This window comes from Sceloporus undulatus, chromosome 10, assembly GCF_019175285.1.
Source record: "Sceloporus undulatus isolate JIND9_A2432 ecotype Alabama chromosome 10, SceUnd_v1.1, whole genome shotgun sequence".
NCBI classification, from domain to species: domain Eukaryota; kingdom Metazoa; phylum Chordata; class Lepidosauria; order Squamata; family Phrynosomatidae; genus Sceloporus; species Sceloporus undulatus.
Window position 1 is genome coordinate 13,005,111 of NC_056531.1, and position 13,172 is coordinate 13,018,282.

The following is a 13,172-nucleotide window of genomic DNA, read 5'->3' on the forward strand; positions in this document are numbered from 1 at the left end:
GTTAGACGTCTTTTTAATCTCTATGAAGCCAAGCAAGGAGGGAACCGAGGGACCCCTCTGCGCATGCGTCCCAAATGGGCGCCATTTTAATGTCCCGCTCGCGTCGCGAGAGCGCCGCCTGAGAGAAACCGCTTGGAGCTCCTTTTCCCCCCCACTCTAACTCCCCTCCTCGGCTTTTCTCTGCCTTTCGGCCCGGCTAAACCCCAAGCCCGGTTTCGCCTCTCTTTGCTGTGGTGGCCCTGAGGGGGGAAAAAGAACCCCGAGGTTCAGAAACGTCGAAGGAAAAAGCCCAGAGTGGGCCGGCGGCCATTTTGAGGGCGAGGCCCGTCTGCGCATGCGCGTTGTTGTACAAGCGGGGAAGTTGTAATTTAAAGTGAGGTAACGACGTTATGGCAAAGGAAGGAACGAAATTGACCAGTTTCTATGTTCCCCTCCCCATCAGCCAGGCCCATTCTAATGCCTTCCCTTTCTCTCTCTGCTCCAGGAACCTCGAAAAGGACGCCAAATGTCGCCAAATTGAAGACGAATGTTAAGTCGCTCCCAAAGCAACGCCTCAAAACAACCACACAGATTTGTTTCTGGGCAGCTGTATGACATAGTTGTTGCCAGTCCAAACCACACTGCAGAAATAATCCAGTTTGAGACCGCTTTAACTGCCTTTGCTCAGTGCGAGTGAATCCTGGAGATTGTAGTTTATTGTGGCACCTCAGCTCTCTGACAGAGAAGGCTCAATGTCTCACAAAACTACAATTCCCATAATTGAGCCAGGGAAGTTAAGGCGGTGTCAAACTGGATCACTTCTGCAGTGTGTTTTGGACCGTCGTCGTGTGTCTTCAAGTCGTTTCCGACTGAGGTGACCCTGTTCTGTGGTTTTCATGGCATGTTTTTTCTGAGGGAGCCTGCCATGGCCAGCCTCTGAGGCTGAGAGAGTGTAACTCGCCCAAGTGGGTATTTATCTTTGAGCAGGGATTCGAACCCTGGTCCTCAGAGCCATGGTCATGCTCTAACCACTGCGTTGTTGGGCGCCTTCAAGTCTGACTCTGGGTGGCCTTATTGTGAGGTTTTCTTGGCAAGATTTGCTTAGAGGGGGTTTGCCATTGCCACCCTGAGGCTGAGAGAGTGTGACTTGACCAGAGTCACCCAGTGAGTTTACATGGCAGAGCTAGGAACTGAACCCTGGAGTACATACACTGTATTTTATTATGGACTCTCCAGCCATGCTGGGATCATGCTGTTTTTCTGTAGATGTTAGGGTCTATTAATGCAGTCCAAACATTTTATCTTGGTTCTTGCTTGGCAAGAACTAACAAACCCTTTGCAGCAGTGGCGGCAGTAATAAATCTGTTGAGCTGCCTCTTGCTTGTCTGCTGGGGCACCGGATGACACAAGGACAGACTGTATGGCTCGGAATAGTAGACATTTGGGCATTCCTCCTGGACCCCAGGACAGGAGGTTGAAATTTGTCCAAGAAAAGGAGGATCTCTGGTCACCCTTCTTCAGGAGCTCCACTGGTCTCCCTCCTTTCCAAGGAGCTCCTTTTCCCTTCAGCCAGACCAGAGGAAGAAAGAAAAGAAAGGTAACTTTAGGCACATGTTTTGAAAATCACACGTACAGTTGGTCCTCCGTATCCCCAGATTCCACTATCCACAGCTTGAAAATATTCTCCTCCCCCCCATCCAAAAAACAAATGTTGATTTGACCATTTTATATAAGGGACACCATTTTACCACCCCATTGTATTCAATGAGACTTGCGCATCCATGGATTGTGTTAATCCCAGTGGATACTGAGGGCACACAACAAGAGGCGATGACAGTGCCTTCAGGTCATTTCAGACTTATAGTGACCCTAATGCAAACCTATTACACGGTTTTCTTAGCAAGATTTGTTTAGGTTTGCCCTTCCCTTTCTCTGAGGCTGAGAGAGTGTGACTTGCCCCAAGAGCACCACAGTGCATTTACATGGCCAAGGAAGGATTTGAACCCTGTTCTCCCAGTGTCTTAGTCCCAACTCTCAAACTGCTACACCACACTGGCTATCATACTTCCCCCTCAAAACCACACTGGCACCTACACACCTGTTCTATTTGCTACAGAGCTTAACCAGAGGCCCTTTCACACAATGGCCCCATACAGACAGGCCAAAATAAAGCTGCTTCGGGTCACTTTGGAGATATGCTGTTTTAATGATGCATGCAACCTAAGAGGCTGGAAGCCACGCCAAAGCCACACTCCAGTCCTAAGGAGTGTAGCATAGCTTTGGCGCAGCTTCCAGCCTCTTAGGATGCAGACATCATTAAAACAGCATACTTCCAAAGTGACCCGAAGCAGCTTTATTTTGGCCTGTCTGTATAATTCTAGTGCTATTATTTCATTTTAGTGGCCAAGGCTGCATCCTGTGGACTCCTGGGGTTTGAAATTTGATGAGTCTCTAGAGCTCTTTGACGGAGAATTCTAAATGCCTTTCCCTAAAATGCAAATCGCAGGGTGCAGCCACAGTGTCAAAAGTGGAATAATAGTGCTATACTTGTGTACACCACTGTGGGGATTATCACACAGGGCAGGAGGGATCACTCCAGCCCTTACCTTGTCCTTATTGCATCTGTGCTTATCCCATCCTTCTCCCATCCATGGCACCTGTCATTGTATTACTGCGAGTTTCCATTAGTACAAACTGCCATTTCAGGGACTGGAGAAGGATGGGATAAGCACCACATCACCTGAAAATGTGATTGTGCGATAAGAATGGGTTAATGACAATGTCATCTGAAAATCTCCATGCCATCGCATGGGAAGGACAGGACAGGGACAAGGATGTCCCATCCCTCATGTGATAATCTCCTATGAAAGGGTCCCAATTCCCTCCTGCTGTTATGCCTGCTGAAGATCTTTCCCCCTCTATCACCCACACCCAAATTTCCACCCTTCCTAATGGCCCCTCTTTTGCCCCGTGGGTGGAGGGAGTACTTGCTAAGAAATACGGCTCTCATAAAAGAGGAAGGTACTCCAGCCTTGTATGGAAAAAGGGAAATATTGGTGCTTTCTGCACCGCCATTTGGGACGTCCTCCGGACGTCCCATTTTAAAAAAGGGGCGTCTCTTATAGACGCCCCTGGGCCTAGTATGGACTCCGTCCGTACAAGATGGCGCCGGCCCTTCTACATGGCCGGCGCCATCTTTGCGTATCGGACGCTGAGCGTCCGTACGCGTGGCGTCTCTTGTGACGTAGCGAGCGCGCCCCTGGCGCCTCGCTATGTCGCAAACGCGACGGAAAAAGAAGCTCCATTTTGGAGCTTCTTTTTCGGTCCGCACGGGAGTCGGGCCGTGTGAAGGCTCCGGCTCCCCCGCGGACCTACTGGCGGCGGCGGCGGTCTGTACCCCGCCATTGTGGCATATAATTCTTCCAGGGAGAAGTCTGAAACTCTTGCCGTTTATCTGAAAAGCACACTCTCTTGGCCGTAGTGGAAGGCAGTGCAAACCTCTGAAGTTGTCTTGCCAAGAAAGCCCTAGGGGAAGATTACCATAAGTCAGAGTTGACTTGAAGGCATAGTATGTGGGTTTGAGTATCGGACTCAGGAGTTTGGGAGATCAGGATTTGAATCCCAGCGCAGCCATGAAAACCCACTGGGCAAATCACACTGTCAGACTGAGAGAAAGGCAATGGTGGCAAGCCTTCAAGTAAATCCTACCAAGAAACCCTTACGAGAGGGTCACTAAATGTTGCAAACGATTTGAAAGTGCATAACAACAACAGTATTGTGCGTGCATGTATGTGCCTTCAGGATGCCTGTGGACTTGCAACAACTCCATGAATTTCCTAGGGTTTTCTTAGGCAAAGGCCTGTTACAGACTGCCAAAATAAAGCTGCTTTGGGTCTCTGTAGGTATGCTATTTAAATGATGCATGGGTCCTAAGAGTCCGGAGGTCGCACCAAAGCCACACTCCATTCCTAAGCACTGGAGTGCAGCTTTGGTGCAGCTTCCGGATTCTTAGGATGCATGCATCATTTAAACAGCATACCTCCAAAGAGACCCAAAGCAGCTTTATTTTGGCAGTCTGTAACAGGCCAAAGAATCCTCAGAAGCAGTTTTGTCAGTTCCTCCTACTGAAATATAGGCTGCAGCACCCTAATATTTGTTGACAGTCTCCCATCCAAGTACTAACCAGGGCTGATCTTGCTTAGCTTCCAAGATCAGGCAGGATATTGTGCACAGTGCCTCAGGATGGTGCCTTTAGAGTACTTAGACAGAGCAATATTGTGGCAATAAGAGAAAACAGTACCCATGATGGCACTCGGCAGTTTATATGGAAACGACATATTTTGTAGCTTTTACTTGTCCATACATTCAAAATGATCACTAGTTCTGATGAGTATATCTTTGATATCTGTCTCTTGCCATTAAGCCAGACTCAGATACTCTGACGTAGTTTGACTTTCAGTAGGGCTGACAGAGTGACTCAAGAATATTAGCCAGTGCTTTCCTTAATGTAGATAAAATCAAATCAGCATAGCAGTGCTATGGAGAGTGTTTACTCAGTGCTTTATGGATTGTGGCATTCATTCAGGTTATTATATCAGTCGTCGTTCTTTTGTGGGATTGCTGAAAATGTACTAAATAATGTCTCTTATAAAAATGTGTGCTGAATTAAATAGTTGTGTGGTATTTTTGAAATACTTCCTTGTTGATATTTGTCACCACTTTAACTGTCATGGATCCATCTTGCAGAATCCTGGGATTTGTAGTTTGGTAGATATTCAACTTGGTCTGGTGCCTCCCCAAACTACAAATCCCAGGATTTTGTAGAATAGAGTCATGGCACTTAAAGTGTTGTCAAACTGCTTTAATTCTGCATTGTGGACACACACCTCCAATAATCTTTCCTTAGTTTCTTGAATTTATCATATACGTTCCACTTTATATTGTCTTACACTTTGCAACGTCTAATGTCTTTATAGAACTCCCTGTCTTTCTAATAAGCAGCATACTGTGAAAGGAGGAAATGGAAGAAACTTCTCCGTATCATGAAGTCCCATATTGAGAATTGTAGGGTGAGTGCATAAATTACCCCTGTTGAATATGTACCAATTCCAAAATGGTTAAAACAAAAAGATTGCCCTACAAGAAATTACCATAATGCTTATTTTTATAAGTGTTATGTTTTATAATAATGGGTTATTTATTGATAATGTGTATTTGTGTAATTTTATTATGGTATTTATTATGGCCTAATTGATGCTTTTTCCCCATTCAAGCTTCCCTAGATGTGTCTGTCCATGTACCATCAAGACACCTGTTTACTTATGGCAACCTTACACATTTTGTGGGGTTTTCTTAGACAAGGAATCCTCAGAGGTGATGATGGGTTGAATCCAGATTTATAGAGAGCAGTCCTATGCGATGGATGGGACTTGCATTAGTCGCCATTACCACTTCAATCTCCCTTGGTTTCACTGGCTCTATTCTCATTTTTATGTATGTAATTACAGTCCAGTTTCCAGGATTAAAACCTTCACAGGTATAGGCTATGTATGACTAAGTCTGGATCCAACCCTGTCTGCATGTTTGCTTTCAATATCTCCTTCCACTTCACTCTCAGGGAACTTCACATATTCAAATAATTAAAATTAATATACCAAAACTAATACAAAAATTGCCAGAAGGAGGTCTGGGTAAAAAAAAAAACGGAATCCACTGCTATAAAAACAATTTAAACCAGCAATTTTGCCTCTGTGAATTTTAGAAGCGTTTAAAAAAATCTTTTGTTCTGTCTGAAGGAAATGCCAGGAGCCCATTGCCCCATGTTTCAAAGCACCCAGTGTGACCATTTCTAAGCACCATCCTGGTTTTACACATGGCAGTGGGTGCTGTTGTAAACTATGAAATCAGTCAGTGTTAAAGGCTGGCAAAAAAACATTCAGTAAAATGAAATCATTTACCATTTAAAATGTAACCTTCCCTTTTTTAAATAGGAGAGACAGAAAGGAGGGTGTGAAGAAACCAATAAGGAAAAGAACGTGCTGAGTGTGTGTAGTATAGAAAACCCAAACTACCCCTTATTTCCCACAACCAAGTAGCCATATTTTTAAGTTAATGAAAATGATATAAAAGCATATTTTTCTGTTTACTTATCTTTAAATTTCCTCTTTCCATTAAGAATGAACAGCAAAAATATAGAACATTCTGCTTCATTTAATGACTTGTAAGGCAATTTAGCCATACTGTTAGTACCACTGGTGTGATTTGTTCTTTCAAAAGTACCTATTCATGAGCAGTAAATCCCAGAGAATGTCTCTGGAGGAGGGATGGGGAATGTTTGGCACTCCAGGTGTTGAGGGACTACAGCTCTCATCATCCCTTGTTATTGACTGGGGCTATTGGGTGTTGCAGTTCAACCACATCCAGAAAGCCACACATTTCCTGTCCCTGCTTTAAAGCTCACAGAGAATCTCTACCTCCCATTCTGAAATGGCAGTCCTGGGCAAACTGGCAGCAAAAGAGAAACAGGAACATACATCTTCAGGTATACTGTGGGGATGAAGGTTGGTCATATGTTTATAAGCAGTCAGCTCTGGTATATCACTCCATTAATCCATGGAATCCAGGACTGAATTACAAAAAGTTACTTTTTGGATCTTCCTTAGCTATCTCTCAGTGTAGACACATATACTTGTGGCACAGGCTTGCAGATTAGACTATGCTGTGTTGTAGTCTCTGATTTATATGTGAGCCCATTTGCTTGCAGGTAGTACTATTTAATATGTCTGACAACTAACAGAATGCCAGTTAGATCATTTTGACTTGCTAATGAAAACTGAAATGTTCAGCAGCTTGAGAGAAGGCACTTACAGTACTTGAATAGGTTCCTTTCTATTAGTATTTCCATAGTCATCTGACAGAAGATGAACAGATGTGAACAACCATGATTGAAAATAAATATGCAGTTGTAATCTCTTGCTTGTTTCCAGGTCTGATGCAATCCACCTATCTAGATAACAGGTTAAATGGCACAGAATTTAAAATTTAAAATTACATGAAATCCTAAAAATAATAACTCTTGGATGCAATTATATCAGTTGTATTAAACACCTCAAGTACAGTAACCCTTCCAAACATTCCAAATCTAGCTCTATGATTTGAGATAGAAATAAGATGTGAGTGATGTGAATTCTTAAGTTCTTAAAGACTATCTGTTCACTTAGGAAAGATTTAATGCAAACAGTTTCAGTGAGATACGTTTTTATTTATCTTCTTTTTAAAAGCGAACCATTTCACAGTGCTTTCAGTTTTCTCCAGGCAGCTTGGCATGAGCAACTTGATAGCAGTTTTAGATTTAAAAAGCAAAGAGAAAGCAAAACAAAACAGTGAGAACAAGGAGTTAATATTGAGAGGGTACACCAAACAAGGCAGTAATAACAAAGATGATAATATTATCTGCTGAAGCTGACAAAAAGAGGACAAGTTACAACTTGTTCATCTAATTTCAACTTAGTCCCATGGAACTATAAAAGAAAGGATGAATAAGAGAGGATAAACTCTCAAATTAATCCTCTAACTGAGCTATTGACTACTGAGAGCACATTTCACTTTTTACAAATTAAACCATATGGCTTGTTCCTAATATATTATACAAATAGCAATTAAACAGGTAGCAAAAGAAGAAGCTTGAGAAGGCACTGAAACAATAAAGAAAAGGAGGCATCATATTGAGGCATCAAGCCTTGAAGGTAGAGCGAAGCTTGGCATGGTTGCAAACTGCAGGTGAGAACCAGGAGGTATTTTCACTTTGCCAGCAGAAAGTATGTGGTCCAGCCAGCCAGCAGCAGGGCTCCTAGCAGCACTGTGTAACTGAAGAGCACAAATGCCAGGAGTTCCCTCAGCACCTTCAAGAAGTGGAGAGTGAATGATTCCTCCATGCTTCTCTCTTTGTAAGGGGCTGGGAAAGACTGCACTGGCATCGCCTGGTCTGTAGAAGAGACAGAGCGAAAGAGAAAGAGGCAGAGTTATCACTGAGAAGTGACAACTGCTTCTGCTCTAAAGCAGCAGCTTAAATCAACCCGGAAACTGGTTTTTCAGTAGTGCAGTCCCATACACATCTCCCTCAAAGTTTTGGTGAGTTCATATAGGTTGTTTCTCCCAAGCAAGATAGTATACAGAATCACAGGCTTTACTTGTTCAGAGTTAATGGTCTGCATTCAAGCTAGTGCTGGTTTCAAAGGCCAGGGTTGAAATTAGTTTTGCAAAAATCTGGATATTAGCGTAAAGAAATAAGGCAAACTGTAAAATGCACACATGGCAGTTCCCCATGGATGCAAAGGTTTAGCCTAGCATGAGGCATGAGGGAAGGAGACCTCTCCAATTGATTGTGTGTCATGGGAGCACAAAAACCCTAGATTTATAGCTAATAGTGCATTAATAGCAACTAAATGCACTAACCAAAGCAGTCGATTCCTCCAAAGGGAGGCTACTTTAATATTTAATGTTATAATTGCATCTAATGGACAGACCTGGCAGAAAAGTTTTGTTTATGATTTGGGGGGTTAAGTACAAATTGTCTCTCTGGCAATTTTTTTTTAACATCTGCCAAAAATAACCAGAGTCAAAGTGGGGAAATCTTTAAAATCCATGATTTGTCAAATTGATACACACTGCTTCTGAAGTGAAGCTGCAATAGTTCTTTAAAGTTTGAGAAAGTACCTGCTCGGTGGTCCTGTTAAATTCAGAAGATGTTTGCCTTTATGCCACTTCTTTCTCATGGCATTAAATAAAGAGAAGTTTTGTTATAAAAGAAAAAACAGATACTGAACAGGTTGACAGTCATAAATAACCTCAGGTTTGTCTTGACAACAGAAAATAAAGCCAGGATCAGCCTGCAGTTAATCTTGGAAGATTATTCCCCCAAACAATATGAAAGCTGTTGGGAGTGAATTGTATTTGCAGAATAACAAGCACTTGCAATAATTGCTCCAAGACACAACTGGATCATGTTTTTAAAAAGTATTTCATATTTAAACCTTTGAATTATTTCCAACAGTACCATGTTGTATTGATCGTCCCCCAGATAAAATATACAGAGTATATATTTTCTGTATAAAAAGAAAAGGATAGATTCAGTAGAGCACAGGCTTACCATATTTTTAGTATTAGATATAAGTATAGAAATGAGACACAGCTGTTAAGAAGAAGAAGTTGCATACCCTGGGTGAACGATGGCACTGAAAGTTCCTCTTTGCCTCCTTGGTTTCTGGTGTGCGGCTCGCTTGCTCTTGAGTGTCTGGTTTGTTGAAAAGATCGCTGTGTATCTGGACCTTCTTATACTCTGTTAATCTGAAGAGGCAGGCATATAATGACGCTGTATTTACAAGGCTACTCAAGTACTAATGGGCTAGGTGTGGTCAGGGACTGATCCTAGGATAGGATATATATAGCTCCTTTGTTCATCTTCATTGTATACCCACAGAATACTCCAAGTTGCCTTTTAATAAAAATACAGCACATGCAGCCAGCAAAGTTTTCCTTTCTGATTACAGCCCCATTACTGGGGATTCATTCCCACCTACAGATAAATTGGTTTGCGATCCGAATCGATGGATTGATTCGACAGCAGAGCGTGGTTCACACTACATTTGCCCCGATCGCATTTTCCCCCTCTAAAATAACCCACTTGTAGTTCACATTCACGAATGAATAGATTCAAAATGGACCCGCTCCAGCCAGTCGAAGGGCAAATTTACATTGATTCCGATCCACATCTGGTTCACACTTGCGCTGAATCGATTTATCCAAAAAGACGCAGAAAAAAATCAGCGTCAAAAAGACGCATGGTCCCCTCTCGGAATTGCTTTAGCGATTCAGTTCAAGTGGGAACCAGGGTCATTTGAACCAGTTCAAACCAATTTGCAATCTGGTTTAAAAGGTAGTGGGAATTGGGGCTGTATTTGCATCGGATAAAGTGGGTTCTAGTCCACAAAACGCAATAAATGTAGTAGCTGTTTTTGCTGCCTTTCATAAATGATTTCCCCTGCTTTCATGTCAGTTCTGCAAGAGCTTGGGAACTTACTTTTGCAAAAGTGTTTTGTTTATAATTCGATGTACTGCCATGGGGCAAGGAAAGTAAATAATTACTCCAAACATCACGTTTTTAAAAGGTGACTTGTTAGGATACTCATTGCAGCAATCCTGTTGGGATCTTAGGTATGTACAATTTCCCCTGTCCAAGTAGTTGGGGTTTTTATTTTTTGTCAGCTGCGGAACAGCTGCATTTAGTTCATTTTTTAACAAAATCTTGTAATTCACCTTGAGTCCCAGTTTTGGGGGAAGTGGAGTAATAATAATAATAATAATAATAATAATAATAATAATAAATTTCTTACCCACCTCTCTTCATGACTCAAGGCTGGTTTCAACTTAGTTAAAACACAACCATTACATAAAATACACATATTAAGCTACATAAAATACACATATTAGGAGATCTACACAATATTTATATTACAATGCGTAGAACAATAATTAAATATAAAAATCATATTTAAAATTCATGATTAAAAACTAAGGGAATAGCAGGTTGTGGAAGCAGAGTTGCCTGTGTGGTGCCATTGTGCATGAATTTGCAGCGCACATGTTTAGTTGCACCCTTGATGTCTTGGATCAGTTGTGCAATGCACAAGGGATGCATCCAGTTAGGGACATACACACATCTATGTTTGCTTTTCTGAGTTCTGTAGAGTCTTGGAAAGCTCCAGCTGCCAACTTCTTTCGGTGAGTCTCAGAAGTGCTACAAGATCTCTCTACATACTGATTCTGCCAACTAACATGGCTATAGCTTTGAATTTATATCTGAACTGTTACATTACCTAATGTCATGTATACCCAGCTATGGAGCAGAAGTCTAAGAAAGGCAAAGATGTGTAGTAGGATGCCAGCAAGAGGGCCTGGAGTGCATTGGTGCCCAATGCGTTTTAGGACCAATGCACATCAGTTCCATTGTGCATCAGTCCTGTTGTGCATTGGCAGGGTGACTAGACATCCTCCTATTCCAGGACGTGGCCTACATTTCTACCTTCTGTGCGGGATCAATTTAAAAAGGGCTCAGGTCCAGGCTGTTTGGTACTTCGATGGCCAGAAACCTGTTTATTTTGACTGTCTGTTTTGCCCCATAATGTCAAGAAAAACGAAAGTCACAGAGCCCAGGAGAACACAGAAGGCCCAAGAGAACAGTAGCGAATATAACAAAAAATAGACATGGTGCAAAGGACGTACTGTATATACGCATGTATATGTCTAGAAATTTTAGTCTAAAAATTCACCTGAAAATCCTGAGTTGACTTATCCAGGGGTCATTGCAAGTACTGTACTTAATGCCTTTTTATAAAAAGGAACCATCCTTGGTGAAAGGCACGCGCGTAATCCGTCCTGGAAGCACCAAACTTTTTATATTCTCTCAACCGTCCAGCCTTCAGTATGAACACAGTTCTGCCTGCTGGAATTTTGTAAGTACTTTGGCATCATTTTTCTTTGCTTCACCCTCTAGATCCTTTGTTACTTGCCCCTTGACTTATCCATGGATCATATCAAAATCCATAAGTTTAGCCAAAAAATTATAGTCCAATATATGTGGCAAGTACGTCCCCGAACCCTCCAAAAATCTGAGAGTAGAATGTGAAAAATGCAGAAAACGCCACTGGAAGTATCAATGAGTTCACCAGCTTCAGAGGGTGAGGGATGATGGCAGTTGCAGTCCAAGAACTTTGGGAGAGGGCAACCATAGGTCATGTCCCTTCTGAAAACACAGAACCATCTTCCTTCTGAACATCATCCAGAAAGGGCTTATTTATCTTTCTGAAGTGCAGAAAGTGTTTTTTCTGAGTAAGAAAATTGTGTTGGTGTACAATTGAGATGGAGCACATTTGCCCCTCTAGATATTGTTGGACTATAATATCCCTGCCTGGAGCAGAAGAGAGTTGCAGTCCAACCACATAGTTTGTCTGAGAGGTACTTGTCCTTTGAAAAAGCTTGCTTTTGATGTTTTCTGTTGCCTGCCTCCTCCTGGCTATTTCAGCTGAAAGCATCTGTGCTGCAGTTCCCCCCCTCTAGGATGCATTATAGCTTCACAAATGGACTCTAAATTCAATCAGGTGCTCTTGCTATCAAATTATTAGCCTTGTGATTAGGAAGGCTTTCGCCAAAAACAGATCAAAATCAAGCTATGCAGGAAGTCTGCTGGGGAAGTAATTGCTTCCCCAGAGAATTGGTCAGGATCACTTTTTCCCGGAAACAGGCAAGCGCTCCTCAGTTTAGGAATCTCTTTTAACAAGCCTTAGGCACATTGGAGGCAAGGCAGTCAACGGGATGAGGGGCTTTAGTGCAAAAGTCAAGTTTAAGAGGACAGGATCATAGAATCATAGAGTTGGAAGAGACCACAAGGGCCATCCAGTCCAACCCCCTGCCATGCAGGAAATCTAATTTTCCATTACAATGGCATTTGTTCTGACAATCTCTTTGTTGGCAAATTGGAGCCCTACCATTTTGCTTTTCCTATTTGTACATAGGGTCTTTTAGAGCCATACGCTTGTTCAAGTGGCTTACATAAGAAAATAATTTTGAAAATGTCGTTACAAGATCAGTAATCTCTACAGTTCACGCCCTCTAAATTCAGTACAAACCATAAGTAAGAAACAGAGAGATTGCCAACAGTAGAAGTTGTATCTTCCTTAGGGAGAAATCTCAACTCCAGTGAAGTCAAACGCCATAACACTCATATCGGGGCAAAAAGTTTTTAACTTGAGGGATTTTTTAAAAATATTAATACAAAATTCAACAGTGCTGCCTAGACATCTTGCAACACTCTCTTTGGAATAGCCAAGAGGATAGGACCTAAATGGAATAGTTAAGGGCAAACAATACCCCAAGAGAGGTTTGTGAGAAAAGGCAATGGCAGCAACCTAAAGGTGAGCAACTTTCCAGAAGCGAAAGCCACTGTTAACACTTCTTTCTTTCCACTACAGAGTGTGTGAAATAAATGCATTTGTGGGCCTTAAATCAGATAAAATAGGGTTGCCTAACATCTTTAACAGCAATGTACATATATACTGGATCTATATAAGGTGAGCATTGATTTAGTCTTTACCTTCATATGTTCTAGACCATGTCTGCCTAGACAAACACACACACAC

The 13,172-nt window shown here is 42.2% G+C and overlaps 1 long non-coding RNA gene across 2 annotated transcripts in view; it reads left to right on the plus strand.

The window, feature by feature from the left end:
• LOC121916637 overlaps positions 1-13,172 on the plus strand; it is a 14,018-nt gene continuing 846 nt past the window's right edge. Inside the window, exons 1-6 of one of the 2 annotated variants that reach the window (XR_006100888.1) lie at positions 1-378; positions 485-528; positions 4,956-5,048; positions 6,388-7,758; positions 11,376-11,489; positions 13,005-13,103. This is a non-coding gene — a long non-coding RNA (uncharacterized LOC121916637). The remainder of the gene's footprint in view (positions 379-484; positions 529-4,955; positions 5,049-6,387; positions 7,759-11,375; positions 11,490-13,004; positions 13,104-13,172) is intronic. The other variant, XR_006100889.1, reaches the window with a different exon arrangement.